The sequence below is a fragment of the Nomascus leucogenys genome, chromosome 6 (genome assembly GCF_006542625.1).
Source record: "Nomascus leucogenys isolate Asia chromosome 6, Asia_NLE_v1, whole genome shotgun sequence".
Classification (NCBI taxonomy): domain Eukaryota; kingdom Metazoa; phylum Chordata; class Mammalia; order Primates; family Hylobatidae; genus Nomascus; species Nomascus leucogenys.
This window is the reverse complement of record NC_044386.1, coordinates 25,918,756-25,940,809: the sequence shown is the minus strand read 5'-3', so window position 1 is coordinate 25,940,809 and position 22,054 is coordinate 25,918,756.

Genomic DNA, 22,054 nt, shown 5'->3' with positions numbered 1-22,054 from the left:
TCCTATTTTGGTAAAACATTGTGTGGTGGATATGTAGGAATTTGTGGCACTTCTAATATTTGGTATACTTTCCTCTACAATTGGAAGTAACTTTGGCTTAATTAAACTTCTTTGCTCTCCCAATGATTCAAACATACACACATATGACCCCACAGCATCTGCTCAAATATTTTCTTCTTTATTTCTCCTTTGAGATTACATGTATCTTAGTCCATTTTGTGCTGCTATAACAAAATATCTGAGACTGGGTAATTTATAAAGAACAGATGTTTATTTCTCACGGTTCTGAAGGCTGAGAAGTCCAAGATTAAAACCCCCACAAGTTTCAGTTGTCTGGTGAGGTTGCATCCTTTGAAAGAGCAGAACACTCTGTCCCCACAGGCAAAAGAGCCGAAGAGCAAGCTAGCCAAACTCTACATGCAGCATCTTTTATATAGCTTTTGGTCTCATTAACAAGAAATCCTCATGGCATAATCAATTCTTAGATATCCTACCTCTTAACACTATCACACTGGCAAAGCTTGAATTTTGGAGGGGACACATTTAAACTATAGTCACATGTATATTTTAAACTGTTTAGATAAATCAGTTTATAATTCAAAGTAACTAAATATCTCCATTTATTTTCTCACATAACACATGTGATAGCTACAAAGAATATAATTTATTTTTTAGCAATTGAGATACTCAAGGGAAAAATGGTATGAAAACAAATACCCAATTGCATGTACTAGAGACTGAATGAAATGCAAAAAAACGAGAAGAAAAAATAAGAAAAGTAAAGTAGTTTTACTCCAGAATACTATACTTATTCAAATAGACATTCACTTGTAAAGGTACTAGAATCATATATATTCAAGGATCAATTAATATCTATGTAAAAGGCTTTAGAAAAAATTTAAAACCTCAGGCAACAGAGACTCAAATCAAAGTACTAACTCAAAAGCTAGACAAACTGTGATCTATAAAGCCAATGACACACTGAAAAAAAAAAACAAAGTATTTGTGAATCATGAAATATATGGCTATAAAACAGAAGGCAAGAATCCTTTATGAAGGAAAAGAAAAACTATTCAGACTTATAAACAGTTTTTAAAAAGCATATTGACCTGTTTCACAGAATGTACCAAGACAAACATGGAGGGAGGAGTAGATTTAGAAAGTTATAATTATTAGCAACACTCTAAATTAAAGAATTAATGTATGCTGTTTCATTATTGCATACAAATCATTCAAATACCAAGAGAGAAAATGCACAAAAAAAGAAAATGACAGTAACCAAATATAAAGAAAAAATATGGTATAAAAATAACAAATATAAATGACAAAAGTAAAATCAAAGAATTCATACATATGATCCATATATATATATATATATATAAAACACAAAGCACACAAAATTTTTACCACTTTCTCTTCCATTGTTAATACTTGGTCCGTACTCCATCAACTCTCATCAAGATTACTTGAAATAATTCAATAATTTCTATATAATTGAATATTTTAAATAACAGTGCTAGTTTGTATTTATTGAGTAGTTAATACATACCTGCTATTTTCCAAATATTACCACATCAAGCCATCACAAACTCCCATAAACTAAGATAATTTCCTATTTAACAAAAAAGGATATAGAGAAGTTGAACCAATGATCAACACTGACTCAATGCAGTAAATGCCAAGGACTGTCTTTCAGCAGCATCCGTATTTATTAGCACAACTTACATTGCCATACAGAAAAAATATGGAAAGAACAAAGCTTCATTTTCTTTTTTATCCAATAGTGAAATATTAATATTTATAATCAATCTAAAAATAATAAATAGAAAATAAAACTTGATGCCTATCTTATTAATAAGTAAAGAAATAAATATACTGGTGAGTCTTCTGGACCCCTTCTTGCATTTGCTAAGGAGTTTCTCAATGAGTGTCCCAGTGGCGCCTTCCACGGTGTGGCAAGTTCCTCCCGATCCTCATTGGTGTCTTTCTGATACACATACTAATTCTCTAAGACTGATTATTGCCTCTGGTGTCACTCTCTCCCTCTTCCTTACAGTCTATTCTCAACAGAGAAGGTCAGAATATTATGCAAAAGTGTGAGTTATTTTGCTGCTCAGAACTGTTTAACATATTATTAATTCACTCAGAATAAAAGTCAGCATCTTAGCAGTGTCTTGAAAAAAAAAAAAAAAAAAAAACCCTATAGGATTTGCCTTACATTCTCTAGTCTTGTCTTCCAGTGCTTTTCATCCATTCTTTCCACTCCATCAGAGAGACTCCTTGCTCCTCATCCTTCACCCTGGCACCCTGCCACTTAATGGTTTTTGCACTTTCTCAACTAAGCCCCAAATAACTTACTCTAATATTCAGATGTTATCCTTTCCCCTCGCTCGCTGCATCTTATCTCCTTTATATCTCTGTTTAAATGTTGATTTTCTGTGATGTATCCCTAGGAATTCCTATCTGTTATTCATGCACTTGGATATATATATATATATATATATATATATATATATATATATATAGTACTATTTGCCCACAGCTAAGATTAGTATCTTAAAGAGTGCCTACTACATAAATGGAGCTCAATAAGTATTTGCTAAATAAATGGATGATTTTGTGCCCATTAATCAAAGATTTTTAGATACTTTGGTTATCTTCATCCTTATTAGCTCTTTCCAGTTATGTCATTCTCACTTTGACTTGGCCCTAATTCTATCCTATCTGGTCCTCGCTTATCTTCTGTACTGTGGAGACCTAAATTTTGCAAGAGGAGCACCTGCGCATTGGAGGTACCAGGAAGGAAAAGAATCTTGGATTAATTACTGCTTCTTAGAGCAAAAATTTTAGATTTTTCTAGCATCTGTGTAATTCCTTCAACCAGTTAAAGTGACTCTTCATTACTGCATAATGTTTTCCATCAGTATAAGATGAAGATTCAACTAATGAACACTCTACGAAATATAAAGTGCGTTATGGATTTCAGTTAGACAACCTTAATTTAAATTATTTTGGCTGCTGCCCACCAAATATAATTGAGTTACTTAAGCGGTCCCTTTACTGACAAAATGAAACCTTACATGAAGAATTTTGTGAACCATGTAGAAGATTTATGGATATTAGTCCCTTTCTTAATTTAGAAAATTAAACAGTGAATTAATTTTGCTTAATCTAATTTTCCTTGAGAAAGAGAGTATACATTTTTTTTATTATTCATTTGTTGATGCCTTCATTAAATGAGCAAATAATTATGGAGCATCTATGTGTGCCAAGCAGTGGAATTTCATAAGGTTGAAATTTCCCATGGGATTTCAGTGATAAAGATACAAATAGCCAATTAATTCTAACTAAATACCAGACACTGTAGGGAGAACTTGATATACAACTAAGAAGAGATAGAATATTAACTAATTTAACCCTAATCACATCCCCAAAATTCCAGTCTCTTACTGCTCCCTTTTACAAATGAGAAATGGAGAAAGAAAGAAGATAGTTAACTTGCTCAATGGCATATTGCTCCTATCTTGAAAGCTCAACTCAAGGGCATCTGAGACCATCTGGCTCCAAAATCCTTGTTATAATAGACTAAAGTCTACGCTCTTAAATATGAATAAACTTAATTCCTACCATCAAAGACCTTATAGTATAACAGAAAAAATGAGCAGCTAAAATATTTAATACTATGGTATAAGTTGATATACCTTCTATAGTAAAAGTTTGTATGGAAATTTAAAGAAACTCAGATTAAGAAGTAACTTTACAAATGGGTAATTGGTGTTAGCAGAGAAAGCTGAAAAGTAACAGTGACCTAGCTGTATGGGAGATACTATTTAATAAGCAGGTCTAGCCCATTCTAGGAAATGAGAAAAAACAATTATGATGAATTATTAGATAACTTTGTGAGGTCAATTCCAATTCTCTGGGAGTTGCATCTGTCTCTTTCTCCATGAAATTGCAAACTTATTACTCTGATGTTTGAATGCCTATTTTTGGAACATATAACTTTATAAACATGTGAAGACAGGAAGAGAAAGTATTCTCATTCACAAAACAAATCCTGTATTCACTGTTAATGTGTCTCATTTCCCTCCTTCTAAATACAAGCAGTACCTTTCAATTCCATATACAGTAAAAGATAATTGGGTACTTGGAAATAACATAACCAAAGATGAGAGCCATGAACATCCCATTGTCAGTCTGTCGCATTAATAAAAGTGCAATCATCTTGCCTTATTTTAAATATGCCATGTAAGAAAATTTTTAAAAAGTAATCCAACACCCCTGGTATGCACCATTGTTCTTTTTATTGTCAGGTTATTCTCTAATGCAAAAATCACAGATGTTGACCAAAATTAAAGTAATAGTTCACTCTCATAAAAGCAGTGGTTTACAGATTGCTGAGATAATGTCATAGCTATGAACATGACCATCTGCTTTATGTCCAGCCATTAGTAATGTGACTATTTTTATTTGACTAAAAACCTTACACAATCAGTCACTCAAAAAGTTTTTGTTAAAACGTTTTTACATTAAATAAGATTGCACCTTATGTTTTTGGCCTTGGATATTACTCTATATGGTTTCCATTAATCTCATGATAGCTAGAATTATGTAACATTATTCTGTGTACCTCTCTCTTCCTGCTAGTCATGGTGTTAAAACACATGTGTAGTTTGGTAGAGATAAAAAGTAATAAAAAAATTCTCAACTTTTAATTTTTGTGATTGATGCAAACTAAGAGAAATAAATACCATAATGAATCTGCTTCATCTTTTTCCCAAATTCTAGACATATAGTTGTATCAGACTATACAAATACAAATTATACAAATATGTCGAGTTCTCACTTTATGTCAGTGACTCTCTTTGTATTAGAAATGCAGGTGTAAAAGAAAGACAAATCTCTGTTCTCATGGAGTTTCATAGGTAACAGAAAAATATACACAGAGTCAAACTACTCATGTAGTTATGAGTGCCATGCAGACAAAAAAAAAGGTGATATGAGAGAAAGTGACAGCTGGGTTAATTTGGAGAGATGGGTATGTTGCATTTTAGTTTTGAGGAAGTCATTCAAAGAAGGTAACATTTTATCTAAGTTTCCTGACTATAAGAACAACTTATTTTTTCTATTAGAATACATTCTAAATTTGTGCCATGAAACATGAGAGTCAATAAAACCAGACAAAACCAATGTCTGTTAATCTTTATAATACGGTTTTGTTCTTACTATACTCAGCCACACTGGCCTTTTTTTTCTGATGTTTTGAAAGTAGAGATATTACTTGTGGATTGCATATGAAAGGAGAACAATTGTATATGCCTACATGTGAAAGACAAAGGAAAGAGAAGAAACACTGCAGACCTCTTAGGATTTGGGCTTGAGTAACTGGGATAACTTTAGAACCATTTACTGAGTTATGAAGGAAATATGTTCCTGTCCTTTCCTTTTCTCTCCTTTCCTCTCCATTCCTTTCCCTTATTCCTCTTTCCCCTTTCCATTTTCCTCTGTCTTCTTTTCCATTTTTCTGTTTCTTTCCTCCTGTCTCTCCTTTCTCTCATTCTCTCCCTCCTTCCTTCCTTTCTCCCTCCCTTCCTCTTTCTTTCTTTCTTTCTTTCTTTCTTTCTTTCTTTCTTTCTTTCTTCTTTTTCTCTCTCTCTTTCTTTCTTTATTCTTTCTGTCTCATTCTCCCTTTCTCTCTATTTCTTTATTCCTTCTTTATCTTCAGGAGATATTTTGATATATTTGCATTTTAAATAATTTTAAATATTGGGGTGACACTTGAGCCTTCTCTCCTATTTCCCTTCACTACTGTGAGCTCTAAATCGGTGAAAAATCACTTTCAACAAACATGGCTTTTCTGTTATTTACATCAATATTTCTCAACATTGTATTTAAATTATGAGACGAAATAGAGAAATTGCAGAGGGAAGAAGATGTTTGTGACCCACATAACTAATAAACATTAAAAAGTTAACACAAAAGTAATAAGATTGGCAAAATAAGTGAATAGGCATGTCACAAAAGAGACTATCTAATGGCCAAGTGGTCATATGAAAAGGTGTTTAATTTCATTTATTAAGTAGATGCAAATTAAAGCTATAAGGAGAAATCAATAAACAGCAATGTCTAAAATTAAATCATTGAAAATTAAAGTATTAGAAGGAGGTAGAATAACAGAGAATAACATGAACCTTTAATAACCCTCAGCCTGCTAGCAGGATTTTATATTATTGTATATATTTTGGGGAAATTGTTTGGCTGTATTTATGACATTGAAAATATTTGCTCTCTGTGACTCAGAAATTCCACATGTAAGGTATGTATCTGTATTATTTTATTTTCACACTGCTGATAAAGACATATCTGAGATTGGAAAATGTACAAAACAAAGAGATTTATTGGACTTACAGTTCCACATGTCTGGGGAGGCCTCACAATCATGGCAGAAGGCAAGGAGGAGCAAGTCACATCTTACATGGATGGCCGCAGGCAAAAAAAAGAGCTTGTGCAGAAAAACTCTGTTTTTAAAACCATCTTATCTTGTGAGACCCATTCACTATCATGAGAACAGCATGGCAAAGATCCACCTCCATGATTTAGTCATCTCCTGCTAGATCCCTCTCACAATATGTGGGAATTATGGGAGCTACAGGATGAAACTTGGTTGAGGACACAGAACCATACCATATCTTTCCACCCCAGCCCCTCCCAAATCTCATATCTTCACATTTCAAAACCAAGCATGCCTTCTCAACAGTCCCTCAAAGTCGCAACTCACTTCAGCATTAACTCAAAAGTCCACAGACCAAAATCTCATTCAAGACAAATCCCTTCCACCTATGAGCCTGTAAAACAAAGAGCAAGTTAGTTATTTCTTAGATACAATGGGGGTACAGGCATTGGGTAAATACAGCCATTTCAAATGGTAGAAATTGGAGAAAACAAAGGGCTACAGGCCCCATGCAAGTCCAAAATTCAGTGGGGCAGTCAAATTGTAAAGCTCCAAAATGATCTGCTGTGACTTCATGGTTCACATCCAGGTCATGCTGATGCAAAAGGTAGGTTCCCATAGTCTTGGACAGCTCTGCATCTGTGACTTTTCAGGGTACACCATCCTTCCCTGCTGCCTCCATGGGCTGGCATTGAGTGTCTGCAGCTTTTCCAGGTGCAAGATGCAAGCTGTCAGTGGATATACCATACTGGGGTCTGTAGGACAGTGACCCTCTCCTCCCAGCTCCACTAGGCAGTGCCCCAGTAGGGACTCTGTGTGAGTGACCCACCTCACATTTCCCTTCTCTACTGTCCTAGCAGTGGTTCTCCACGAGGACCCCACCCCTACAGCAAACTTTTGCCTGGACATCCAGGCATTTTCACACATCTTCTGAAATCTAGGTGGAGGTTTCTAAATCTCAATTCTTGACTTCTGTGGACTCACAAGCTCAACACCACATGAAAGCTGCCAAGGCTTGAGGCTTCCACCCTCTGAAGCTGAAATGGCTCCATTGTCTGGGGTATATAACCTGGTTCTTTGTCTTGGTCGAGAAAGAATTCAGGACATTGGCCGGGTGCGGTGGCTCACGCCTGTAATCCCAGCACTTTGGGAGGCCGAGGCGGGTGGATCATGAGGTCAGGAGATCAAGACCATCCTGGCTAACACGGTGAAACCCCGTCTCTACTAAAAATACAAAAAATTAGCTGGACACAGTGGCGGGCACCTGTAGTCCCAGCTACTCAGGAGGCTGAGGCAGGAGAATGGCGAGAACCCTGGAGGCGGAGCTTGCAGTGAGCTGAGATAGTGCCAGTGCAGTCCAGCCTGGGCAAAAGAGCGAGACTCTGTCTCCAAAAAAAAAAAAAGAATTCAGACATAGACACACACAAGGAGTGTTTTTAGGCGTGGGAAGTTTAATAGACAAAGAAGAAGAGAGAGAAAAAAAGCTTCCTCATGCTGAGAAAGTGGTCGCTCAAGAGAGGGTCTCTAGTTTGCAGTGGGATGCCATTGATTTTGTACCAAGGCTTGAGGAGACCCTATGATATATGATATACATAGGGTTCAGAGGATTCGTTTGACCAGGTGTGCCATTTATGTAGCCCACAAAAAGGCTGGCCCTCCCACCCTAGTCTTTTATTATGCAAATGTAGCCGCTACCTGTTGGTTTCCATAGTGATCACACATGTGGTTTTACTTGCATGATACTGGCACAGGTGGTGACAAGGTAAAGAGACCAGGAAATAGCATATTGAATGCACCTGCTTTCCAGGTACAGCTGCCGGCATTTACATATACAAACTTCTAGTTTGCATATCTATGCCTGACTCTTCAGGCTGCTTTCTGTTAGAGAAGAAATGACTTGAGGCTTCTTTTTATTAAAGGAAAATTCCACAAAGAACTCTTTTACCCTTTATAGCTGCCTACAAATAATTTCTTAATAACTCATGTATTATTTCCCCCCTCAGAGGACATAACACTAACTGCTGTCAGGAGGTGTTGGACAACAATTCTTTCTGGCTACTTTCCTGCTGAAAAGGGGTGTCTTGTGGGGGGACAGCAGTTGGGGCTTCTCCTGACGTTGATCTAAGGGTTCTCGGAAAAATGGCATGTCTATGTGTGGCTCTCTTTGCAGCACCATTTGGAGTTTGATTGCTTCTAGGTGAAAAGAGATAAATTTTATAAAGATGTTTAAAATATAGGATTGGAATATGAGTATTAAGATTACTCTTAGTGGAGGTCCTATAGACCCCAGCTATGACAGTAGAGTTTGATACCTGTTAGTTACACCAATGGATTGTAATACTGGCTTGTTTCCACAAGATGTCGCTGTAAATTACCAGACTTGTTAATATAAAAGTAACACTCCTTTCCACTTTGATTTGCCAGTAGGGAATAATTTTAAGTTTAGGCCATTTTCATAACTTGTGATATGATTGGGAAAAATATATTATTGAGTGGCTACAATAACTTTAGTGTTAATCTTGGGAATTTCTTTAATTATTAAATTCTTTTATGACTTCCTAAGCCCTCTTACAACATACTCAAACTTTCTGACTTATCCTAAACGTTCTCCATTTAAACAACCAGTCATTTTCTTTTAGGACAAGAATTTAACATGCAAGATCCTTTCTTATCCTTTCTTATATAAAATCTCTTTTTTTATAAAGTTCTTTATATAGTTTAGGTTCTGACCCTCATGACCTCCACCTCTGGGGGCAGTGTGATCTCCAGTGGTCTCCACCACAGGCTAGACAGGGTCAAAGTGGCTTTCTCTTGCTGTTTTGTCACTCTTTCTAAAATGCCCTGGCTTGGCACACTGATAGTGACTAGTGGATACACTTCAGGGATCCTGGACTTTGCAAGCCTGCAAAGCAGCTACTAGAGCCTTTGTCCTTCTCCTGAGCTTCCTCTCTTTATTTTGGGCCTCCTCCTGGTCCCTAGTATAAAAGACTGAAGTGTCCACCTACAGGAGGTTCTGTAAGGTACTATCTGGTCCTGTAACTTGCTTCTGTAGTTTCCTTCTCATATCAGAAGCTACCTGTGAAATAAACTTATCCTTTAAAATGAGTTGTCCCTTATCAGGGGATAAGGAGGTGTGCTCTATTAGTGCCACTCTCAGGCTTTCCCTAAAGGCTGCAGGATTCTCATCTGGCTTTTTGTCTGTCATAGACAGTTTAGACGAATTAAGAGGTCTGGCCTTAGTTATTCATAGATCTTCTAGAATGTGTATTAAAAAGTGCTTCGATTTCCATTAATCTGCAGAGCTGTTAGGGTCTCAGTCAGGCTTGTCAAGAATTACTTCCCTTCCTATTGGGAATGGTGTTTTTGCTATTTTCCTTTATTCCCTTTTGATGTATTATAGGTGATATTGCTCATCTCTGAAATTATGTGCTGCCTGCAAAATTGTCTGCTTTTCAGATGTGGTTAGGATTTGGTTTAGCAGCAGCATAATGTCCTTCCATGTGAGGTGAAACACCTAAATTAAATTCTGGAACGCTTCTATATACCTATTGGGGTTGCCAGGAAATTGATCTAAGTCTTCCTTTATTTGCCTAAAGTCCTGTAATGAGAAGGGAACTTTAGGTGGCCCCAAATAAGAGGAATTCTCAAATGTTTCCCCTGGAAATTGCTTTTCTAATTCTGGGAAATCATTCTCTATAGCCTTGCCTGATATGTCTGTTAAAAAAGCTGGGTTGATTTTACAACTCTTGCAAAGGTTTAGTAAAAATACCATGCCTTTATGCAAAAATAAATAAATAAATAAACAAATAAATAAATAAAATTTGATTGCTTTTATCTTCAAAGTCCTAAGGTTAAAAAAGTTCCAGTGTTTCAGGGTGCACTCCAGAGGCATACAAGCTGAAAATGGTCTGTTACCCATCTAGAAAAAGAAGTAGAAATAAAAGCATCCTTTTAGTCTCCCCTACTCTCCCCTTCTTTCATTGTGACCCAGGGTGGAGGAGAAGAGAGTGGGAGCGTCCCCTCTTTCTTTTTGGTTCCTGGGTCCTGCCACCATGTTAAATGTGCCACCCATGGTTGTAGGCATGGTCCTCTAAGCCATGGAGCCAGCTGAACTAAGTGATAGGATTAACCACGTTTTACCCACTCAGCCTTAGTATATCTGCCTGTGTGATCTGCCTGGCTCCCTGAAAAATGGATCTCCAGAAAAACTGTCATCTTTAGGCAAGGGTTGTTTAATGGAGGCAATGTGCTAGATCGTCTGCTATTATGGCCTGTGGTAAAACATTTACCATTACAAAAATGTTCTGGTTAACTTCTGAACTTATAATCTCCTTCCTAATTAAGTACTGCTCTAATTGGAGACAGAATAGGTACCTTAAATGAATGTAGGGACCCATTGGTGATTTTTCCTGCTTTTGGGACAGTATTGGCACTAAACTTTGGCTACAGAGGACATTTTACTCCTAATTGTTAAAGGCAGAGCTTTCCTGTTCATAGATGGGGCTTTTCTAGCAGTGCAAAAAGAGGGGAATTGGGAAGCTGCAGTATTAGGGTAAAGGACCCACAATGCACCACGTGAAGAGGATTTCTCTTTCCACTAGGTCGCGCTGTTGGGTTAGAAATGCCATGTGCTCGCCAGGGACATGGTAGAGAGAGTGACACTTAATGAGTTATTAGAGCATTTGCTGATCTTTCCTAACAGAACTGTTTCCCTAAACTGTAAAATTTCCTGCACATTTTACACACAGAGACACAACAACCGCAGATGCAAAAGAAAGAAAAATTTTGCAACAGGATAGATGGAGACCAATTATCAACCCCCAGATGGGCTGTCAGAGGCTGGGTTCAGTCCAGAAGCCTTTGAATAATGCCAGGGTGAGCCCTGCCCAGAAGTCCCCAGTTGTCCCAGGACTTCTCCCAGCCTTGCACGATAGCTAGGAACTCCATGAAAAGAAAACTGATTTGAAGAGAGTCTTGAGATTAAAGGACAGATTTGAGGTTCGCTTCATACATACCACTCTGATGTTTCTATCTTCTGTTCTGATCCCTATCTCAGATGAGCACCCAAGTGAAATGGCCCTGTTATCTGGGGTATATACTCTGGTTCTTTGAAATGGCTCTGTTGTCTGGGGTATATACTCTGGTTCTTTGTCTTGGTTGAGAAAGAATCCAGTATATGGACACACACAAAGAGTGAGTTTAAGAGCAGAAAGTTTAATAGACAAAGAAGAAGAGAGAGAAAATGCGTCCTCATGCTGAGAAAGCCGGTTGCCCAAGAGAGGGTTTCCAGTTTGCAGTGGGAGGCAATCAAGTTTGTACAAAGGCTTGAGGTGGTGGTTGATTTACATAGGGTCCAGGGGTTGGTTTGCCCAGGTGTGCCATTTACATAGCCCATGAAATGACTGGCCCTCCCATCTTGGTCTTTTATTATGCAAATGTGGCCTCTTTCTGGCAGTCACCATGATGCCTGCACACGTGGTTTTACCTGGCGGCTGCCATGGTACCGGTACACATGGTGACAAAGTATAGAGAGCAAGAACTACCATATTGAATATACCTGATTTACAGGTACAGCTGCCGGCATTTACATATATAAGCATCTAGTTTGCATTTCTATGCCTTACTCTTGCGGCTGCTTTCTGTTAGAGAAGAAATGGTTTGAGGCTGCTTTTTATTAGAGGAAAATTCCACCGAGAACTCTTACCCTTTCTAGCTGTCTGAAAATAATTTCTTAATAACTTCTGTATTAAAGCCATAGCCCGAGCTCTATGTTGTCCCCTTTCAGTCACCACTGGAGCAGCTGGAAAGCAGGGCACCAAGTCCCTTGGCTGCACACAGCACAGGGACCCTGGGCCTGGCCCGCAAAACCACTTTTTCTTCTGGGACTCTGCCAGGCCTGTGATGGAAGGGGCTGCCCTGAAGGTCTCTAACATGGCCTGGAGACATTTTCTCCATGATCTTGGGGATTAACATTAGGCACCTTGATACTTATGCAAATTCCTGCAGCCAGCTTGAATTTTTCCTCATAAAAAGGGTTTTTCTTTTCCACTGCATAGGTAGGCTGCAAATTTTCTCGACTTTTATGCTGTCTCTCTTTTAAAACAGAATGTTTTTATCAGCACCCAAGTCACCTCTTGAATGCTTTTCTGCTTAGAATTTTTTTTCCACCAGTTACCCTAAATCATCTCTCTCAAGTTCAAAGTTCCACAAATCAAAGGCAAGGGCAAAATTCTGCCAGTCTATTTGCTAAAACATAACAAGAGTCACCTTTACACCAGTTCCCAACAAGTTCCTCGTCTGCATTTGAGACCACCTCAGCCTGGACCTTATTGTTTATATTACGATTAGCATTTTTGTCAAAGCCATTAAACAAGTCTCCAGGAAGTATCAAACTATCCCACATTTTCCTGTTTTCTTCTGAGCCCTCTAAATTGCTCCAAACTTTGTCTGTTATCCAGTTCCAAAGTTGCTTCCAGATTTTTGGGTATATTTTCAGAAATGCCACACTCTACCAATTTACTGAATTATTCTGTTTTCACGCTGATGATAAAGACATACCTGAGACTGGGAAACTTACAAAGAAACAAGTTTATTGGACTTACAGTTCCACATGGCTTGGGAGGCCTCACAATCATGGCAGAAGGCAAAAAGGAGCAAGTCACATCTTATGTGTATGGCAGCAGGCAAAAGAAAAGCAGAGACACTCCTGTTTTTAATACCATCGGATATCATACGAACTATTCACTATCATGAGAACAGCATGGGAAACACCACCCCCATGATTTGATTACCTCCCACCAGGTCCCTGCCACAACACGTGGGAATTATGGGAGCTAAAAGATGAGATTTTGGGGCAGACACAGAGCCAAACCATATCAGTATCTAATGTGAATGCATGCACAAGTGAAACAGAAAACGTGTAGAAGTATGTACTTAATAACATTATTACCAGTACCCTAAAATTGCAAACCACCTATATGTGTATATATTATTAAAGAAATGATAATTTACTAACATAATGATGTGTTATATAGCAATATAAATAAACTACAGGTAGGCACAACAACATGGAAAAAACCCACAAACTTAAAAACAGAATCCAAATAACAAAATAATATTTATTGTGAAATACAGGGGCCAGCTACTCTATTTGAAAAAGAGTTTGGCTTGAACCTGCATTTTAATTGAGCTTAATAACTTAACTATAACTATAGTTGCACCAAGATAATATTTGACCTGAACAATCTATCCTGAGCTGGAGGTTAATTGTTTCCTTGATCCATAAAATATAATGTGAACTGAAAGATTCCATTTAAAAATAAACATATTAAATGGAAGAGCAGTACGTGTAGGTTCAGATGACATGTACTGCTTCGGATTTCTCTGATACCTTTTTCTACTTAGATTAGCTTTCTAGTGCTGCCTAAAAAAACACCACCGACTGGCTGTCTTGTATCAGGTACATTAATTTTGTTATAGAACTGGAGGCTGGGAAGTCTGAGATCAACATGTCCACAAATTTGATTTCTTCTGAGGTTTCTTTCCTTGGCTTGCAGATGGCCACATTCTCACTGTGTCCTCACATGGTCCTGTGCCTGTGCATCCCTGGCATTTCTTTGTGTTTCCTAGGTTCCTTTTCTTATAAAGACACTAGTCAGACTGGATTCCACTCTAATGACTTCATTTTAACTTAATTTCCTCTTTAAAGGCTGAATTTAAATACAGTCACATTCTGAGGTTTGGGGGTTTAGAGCTTCAACCTATGAATTGTAGAGGACGCAATTCAGCCCATAACACTGCTGCTTTTTCATCTCACCCTAAAAAAGTTATTGTATGCCCCCATGGAATAGTATCTATGGCTACAGAAAGGAAAGACAAATCCACATAAGCTGATTTCCTGATTACTCTGCATGATGTGTTCTTTATATTCAGCTATTCCTGTGTAAAGACCAATAGTTTGGCTTGTGGTTTACAGACTTGGAGTAACAAAATTGAAAAGTTGGTGACAAAGTATAGAGATTTTTTTTTTTCTTTGATGTCCACATGAATGCATTTATCTGTGGAAGGGGATCTAAATAACAAGGAGGATGTAAGGACCCATCTTGTAAATGCCAGTTAGCCCCTTTCCTCTGTTCAAAGGGCCTCTGTACCAAGTACTCATTATGACAATGATCAAGATCAAAGCTGGGCTCAGCAATATGAGCTTTCACTCACCCACTCTGATCCTATTGTCATCACAGCTGAGTGTCTTCTACTGCAGAGGTTGACACATAACTCCAGATGTGGCACTATTCCTTGAATGTGGTGGGGTGAATTGCAATCAGACAGTTCTCAGTAGCAGAGTAATGGCACTAAACACCTTTCATCATGGACAGTCAATGCTTTCTCAACATTGGAATAGACATATTGAGGTAATAGATGTGCATTATTTGGCTATAATGCTGTGGCCAGCACCAACATTCATAGACATGCATAATATTTCACCTGTACCGGTTTTGTTCCACAAATAATCTCTTCTTTCTAGACAGCCAATTTTACACTATAGTCATGGATTCATGCCTAAAGAAATAATTAATCCTGGGGTCAGCTGGTTTGATAGCGCAGTGAAATGCCTGACTGAAGAGTCAATTACCACATCAACTGGGAAATAACACCCTGAAAACTTGGCCAGTTATCTCAGAAAATGACTTCAGTCATTACTTTAAACCAGAAGCCAGCTTATGGTACCAATTTTGTCACAATATGACAACAATGAATGCAACTAGCAATATTTTGATCTCACCATGAGCAAAATAGCCCCTTGGAGACATTTCTTTTCTTTTTGTACCATGATTTGGGGCTCACTTGATTGAGTCACCAGTGGCCAAAGAAATGCTTCCAGTAGGGGACATAGTAACGGCTTCATTAAATCTGAAATTGAGACTGGACTGTGTATATTTGGCCTCCTATTGCTGGTTGAATGAGCAGAGATGATGAGTGGCACTGGCCAGGGAATTCTAATTCCCAGTGGTAAAGTAGATTGCTGCCGGACATTACAGAAACAGAGAATATCATTTGAAACCTTGAGAATTAATTGGGGTGCCTACTTTTCTTGCTCAATAATCCTGACCAATGGATAACTGTGGCAATAAAGACCAGACCATCAGGGACTAAACTGCAGAGATAAAGGTATGAGTCACTCTACAAGCGAAAAAGTCATGTTAGGTAAAATGCTAGTTGAACATAAAGGGAATATGAAAATAATATCAGTTGAAGGAAGCAACAATAATTTCCAATTTAAGCTAATAAGCAATTGCAGAATTGAGGACAGTAGAAGTGCTATGATATTAATTGCACTAACCTATATCTGCTATATTAAGAGTACAGTGGTAGGTAACATTTTAATTTGCATGTGGATATATGACTGTATTACCATTATACCAGAATAATTTGGTAGCCAACAGGCCTTTTTATGTCCTCTGTTACACAAGTTTTTTAACTGAAGAGAGGATAATGGTAGATATTATGGTGCAAAACAGGTGTAGGTAACTTCCATTAACCTACCTTCACTTTTGTTCCCAAGACTGACATATCTTTACTAACTCAAAAGACTCCCTTTCTTTCTTCCCTGGTGACTGATGGTCAAAGTGGAGTACCAGCAGGACAAGGAAGGGAGGAAGGTGAATGAAGTTGCTACGTTTGTCTCAGCTCCCTCTTCGAAGGCTTATTGCACTCTGGTGCTGTGCTTTGATAAAAATTCACAGCGTATATGGAGGCTGTCTTTGTGCAGTTCTCTCTTTGTGTTATGGTAACATTCTTGCCCTCTTCCTCTTACCCCTTCAGATCCCTGGTGGTTAAAGCTCTGCATTGTTAATAGTTCCAGAAACTATCCAGTCCACACTATCATAAATAAGCCATGTGTTAAGCATTTCTAAAATGAACAAATTTTATTGTTTCACATGACTGATTCGGGTATTAAGAATAAGATACAATATCAATAAACATGTTAAAAATAACTGGTTATATGTTAATACAACCACATAGCCACCCAGTGCCTCAAACCTCAAAAATCTTTCAATTTTCTCCCATTGCATAAGTTACTTTTACTTGGCACCTAAAATTAGTTCTATATATTGATGGACAGAATGAGTTACCAAAAGACTATTGGTGTACAAAAGAACCAGGCAAAGAAAATTGTGTCATTTTGGAGGAGAGAAACTTAGCAACTAATGGCACTTTGCCAACCAAGAAGCAGATGTTTAACTATAACTGTCAACAAAATATGAATAGAAAAAAATAGCATCATGTTATGATCATTTTAGTTTAGAAAGTACAAAATCAAACCCTAGCATAAGCACCAAAATGGAAAACAAAGGTGTAGTGAAATCAGTCACCGTTTTTGTGATTTGTTGATGATCGCTTTTTAAACTCAAAGACTATTATGATAAGGGCAACTCGAAAGTCAATGAATTGAGGGTTCCTAAGATTTTTGGAAAGTTTAGAATAAAACTTCTGGGAAGAAATTAGAGCAAAGTTCACTCAGGTGGTTAGACTATATTAACACTTGGAACAAATGTGGACTTTTACTGAAAGCAATCTAAGAGTCGGGTTGCTGATTTATATATCTAAGCAAAAAACACTGATTTAGAAAGATATGCTTATGAAGAGGGTCTTTCACCAGAAAATGAGTATCTTTCACAAGTGAATTTACTTAATAATATGGAAAAACTCGATCTTCTTTCACATGAAAAGTGTCAGTCCACGGGCTTTCTATTCTTTATTTACAGATTATTTGGTGGGTAAATATATAAACCTCTTTCTCCTTGTTTAAATAGCATGCTTCCCTTATGCTTCCATGGATATTGAACAGTAACTACAAAATGATTATTCCTCAAAAGGCTAAATGTTATATTTGGCTATGTACCCATGCCAAATTCACAGCCGAAGTCTTATAAGTATAGTTCAGTTAGTTTTGTATTGGTATGTAATGGCCCTTCATTTGTTAGCATATATAAATATATATATATATATATATATATATATATTTACTTTGGGGACATTTCGAAAAAGAAATAAAAATAAAATGAATTTAGGTGTGGAAATTTTTATCCAACAGCAAAACTAGCATTTTATGTGATAACTTGAGACAAGAAAATCAAAGAATCAGTATACTTTAATGTTTATTACACATTACAAATTCACAGGTATGATTGCATGCTGTTCTTTCCAACAATAAACTGTTATACTTACAGTATAGTCCCTAACAGATGGTGAAACAGGTAATGTTATCCTCCTAAGGCTAAAAATTAGATTTTAAAATGTATACAAGTAAATTTCTAAAAGAAATAAAAACTGGCAAGTCTGTCTTTATACATAAACATTTATTTGAGTTTAAATTATCCAGTGTAAATGGTAGTGCAAGTTTATTGAAAAACACTGTAAGTGATTTTAATGTTTATGTAGGTGTGTACTTGAAGTTTTAAGGAAATTTGTTTCCATTCTGTTTAAAAAGTAAGAAAACTAACAAAGAAATTATGCACTTAAATTTGACATATGAGCAATTGGACCTAATAGATGTCTAAGGAATGATCTACCCATTAGCCCCAGAATACACATTCTTCTTATCTGCATATGGAATGTATTCCACATGGTTGGCCATAAAAGATCTCAATAAATTTTAAAAAATTAAAATCACAGTTTGCCAGTATTTTATTGAGGGTTTTCACATCGGTGTTCATCAGGAATATTGGCCTGAAATTTTATTTTTTTGTTGTATCTTTGCCAGGTTTTGGTATCAGGATGATGCTGGCCTCATGAAATGAGTTAGGGAGGAGTTCCTCTTTTCTACTGTTTGGAATAGTTTCTGACAGAACGGTAGCAGCTTCTGTTTGTACCTCTGGTAGAATTCAGCTGTGAGTCCATCTGGTCCTGGGCTTTTTTTTTGGTTGGTAGGGTATTAATTACTGCCTCAATTTCAGAACTTGTTATTGGTCTATTCAGGGATTCGACTTCTTCCTGGTTTAGTCTTGGGAGGGTGTATGTGTCCAGGGATTTATCCATTTCTTCTAATTTTCTAGTTTATTTGCATAGGGATGTTTATAGTATTCTCTGATGGTAGTTAGTATTTCTGTGGGATCAGTGGTGATCTCCCCTTTTTCATTTTTTATTGTGTCTATTTGATTCTCCTCTCTTTTCTTCTTTATTAGTCTGGCTAGCAGTCTATTTTTGCTCCTGGAATCATTGATTTTTTTGAAGGGTTTTTCATGTCTCTCTCTGGTTCAGTTCTGCTCTGATCTTAGTTAATTTCTTGTCTTCTGCTAGCTTTTGAATTTGTTTGCTCTTGCTTCTCTAGTTCTTTTAATTGTGATGTTAGGGTGTCAATTTTAGATCTTTCCTGCTTTCTCCTGTGGGCATTTAGTGTTACAAATTTCCCTCTAAACACTGCTTTAGCTGTGTCCCAGAGATTCTGATACATTGTGTCTTTGTTCTCATTGGTTTCAAAGAACTTATTTATTTCTGCCTTAATTTTCTTATTTACCCAGTAGTCATTCAAGAGCAGATTGTTCAGTTTCCATGTAGTTGTGTGGTCTTGAGTGAGTTCCTTAATCCTGAGTTCTAATTGGATTGCACTCTGGTCTGAGAAACTGCTTGTTATGATTTCCATTCTTTTGCATTTGATGAGGAGTGCTTTACTTCCAATTATGTGGTCAATTTTAAAATAAGTGTGAGGTGGTGCTGAGAAGAATGTATATTCTGTTGATTTAGGGTGGAGAGTTGTGTAGATGTCTATTAGGTCCTCCTGGTGCAGAGCTGAGTTCAAGTCCTGAATATTCTTGTAAATTTTCTGTCTCAATCTGTCTAATATTGACAGTGGGGTGATAAGGTCTCCCACTATTATTTTGTGGGAGTCTAAATCTCTTTGTAAGTCTGTAAGAACTTGCTTTATGACTCTCGGTGCTCCTGTACTGGGTGCATATATATTTAGGATAGTTAGCTCTTCTTGTTGCATTGATCCCTTTGCCATTATGTAATGCCCTTCTTTGCCTTTTTTGATCTTTGTTGGTTTAAAGTCTGTTTTATTAGAGACAAGGATTGCAACCCCTGCAATTTTTTGCTTTCCATTTGCTTGGTAAGTATTCTTCCATCCTTTTATTTTGAGCCTATGTATGTCTTTTCACGTGACATGGGTCTCCTGAATACAGCACACTGAGGGGTATTGACTCTTTATCCAATTTGCCCATCTGTATCTTTTAATTGGGGCATTTAGCCCATTTACATTTAAGGTTAATGTTGTTATGTGTGAATTTGAGCCTGTCATTATGGTGCTAGCTGGTTATTTTGCCTGTTACTTGATGTAGTTTCTTCATAGTGTCGATGGTCTTTACAATTTGTTATGTTTTTGCAGTGGCTGGTACCGGTATTTCCTTTCCATATTTAGTGCTTCCTTCAGGAGCTCTTGTAAGGCAGGCTGTGGTTGTGACAATCTCTCTCAGCATTTGCTTGTCTGTAAAGGATCCAGCAGCACATCAAAAAGCTTATCCATCATGATCAAGTTGGCTTCATCCCTGGGATGCAAGAGTGTTTCAATATATGCAAAACAATGAAGTAATCCATCATATAAACAGAACCAATGATGAAAACCACCAATTATCTCAATAGATGCAGAAAAGACCTTCGATAAAATTCAACACCCCTTCATGCTAAAAACTCTCAATAGACTAGGTATGGATGGAACCTATCTCAAAATAATAAGAGTTATTTATGACAAACCCAATATCATACTTAATGGGCAAAAGCTGGAAGCATTCCCTTTGAAAACCGGCACAAGACAAAGATGCCCTCTCTTACCTCTCCTATTCATTTAACATAGTATTGGAAGTTCTATCAAGGGCAATCAGGAAACAGAAAGAAATAAAGGTATTCAGATAGGAAGAGAGGAAGTCAAATTTTGTCTCTTTTCAGATGACATGATTGTATACTTAGAAAACCCCATCATCTCTGCCCCAAATCTCCTTAACCTGATAAGCAACTTCAGCAAATTCTCAGGATACAAAATCAATGTCCAAAAATCACAAGCATTTCTATACACCAATAATAGACATAGAGCCAAATCATATGTGAACTCCCATTCATAATTGCTACAAAAAGAATAAAATACCTGGGAATACAAATTACAAGAAATGTGAAGGACCTCTTCAAGGAGAACTACAAACTATTGCTCAAGGATATAAGAGAAGACATAAACAAATGGAAAAACATCCCATGGTCATGGATAGGAAGAAACAATATTGTGAAAATGGCCAAACTGCCCAAAGTAATTTATAGATTCAATGCTATCTCCATCAAGCTACCATTGACTTTCTTCACAGAATTAGAGAAAAACTGGTTTAAATTTTATACTGAACCAAAAAGGAGCCCATATAGCCAAGACAATCCTAAGCAAAAAGAACAAAGCTGGAGTTGTCATGCTACCTGACTTCAAACTATACTACAAGGCTACAGTAACCAAAACAGCATGGTATTGGTACCAAACAGATATATAGACCCATGGAACAGAACAGAGGCCTCAGAAAAAAACCCACACATCTACAATCATCTGATCTTTGACAAACCTGAGAAATACAAGCAATGGGGAAAGGATTCCCTATTTAATAAATGGTGTTGGGAAAACTGGCTAGCCATATGCAGAAAACTGAAACTGAACCCCTTCCTTACACCTTATAAGAAAATTAACTCAAGATGTATTATAGACTTAAAAGTAAGACCTAAAACCATAAAAACCCTAGAAGAAAACCTAGGCAAAACCATTCAGGACATAAGCGTGGGCAAATAATTCATGACTAAAACACCAAAAGCATTTTCAACAAAAGTCAAAATTGACAAATTGGATCTAATTAAACTAAAGATCTTCTGCACAGCAAAATAAAGTATCATCAGAGTGAAAAGGCAACTAAAAGAGTGGTAGCAATTTTTTGCAATATATCCATCTGACAAAGGGCTAATATCCAGAATCTATAAAGAACTTAAACAAATTTACAAGAAAGAAAACAAACAACCCATCAAAAAGTGGGCAAAGGATACGAACAGACACTTTTCAAAAGAAGACATTCATGCAGCCAACAAACATATGAAAAAAAGCTCATCATCACTGGTCATTAGAGAAATGCAAATCAAAACCACAATGTGATACCATCTCACACCAGTTAGAATGGAGATCATTAAAAAGTCAGGAAACAACACATGCTGGAGTGGACGTGGGGAAATAGGAACGCTTTTACATTGTTGGTGGGAGTGTAAATTAGTTCAACCATTGTGAAAGACAGTGTGGCAATTCCTCAAGGATCAAGAACTAGAAATACCATTTGACCTAGCAATCCCATTACTGGGTATATACCCAAAGGGTTATGTGAATTGCAGCACTTCATAATAGCAAAGACTTGGAACCAACTCAAATGCCCATCTGGATAAAGAAAATGTGGCACATATACACATACACCATGGAATACTATGCAGCCATAAAAAATGATGAGTGCATGTCCTTTGCAGGGACATGGATGAAGCTGGAACTGTCATACTCAGCAAACTAACACAGGAACAGAAAACAAAACACTTCCTGTTCTCACT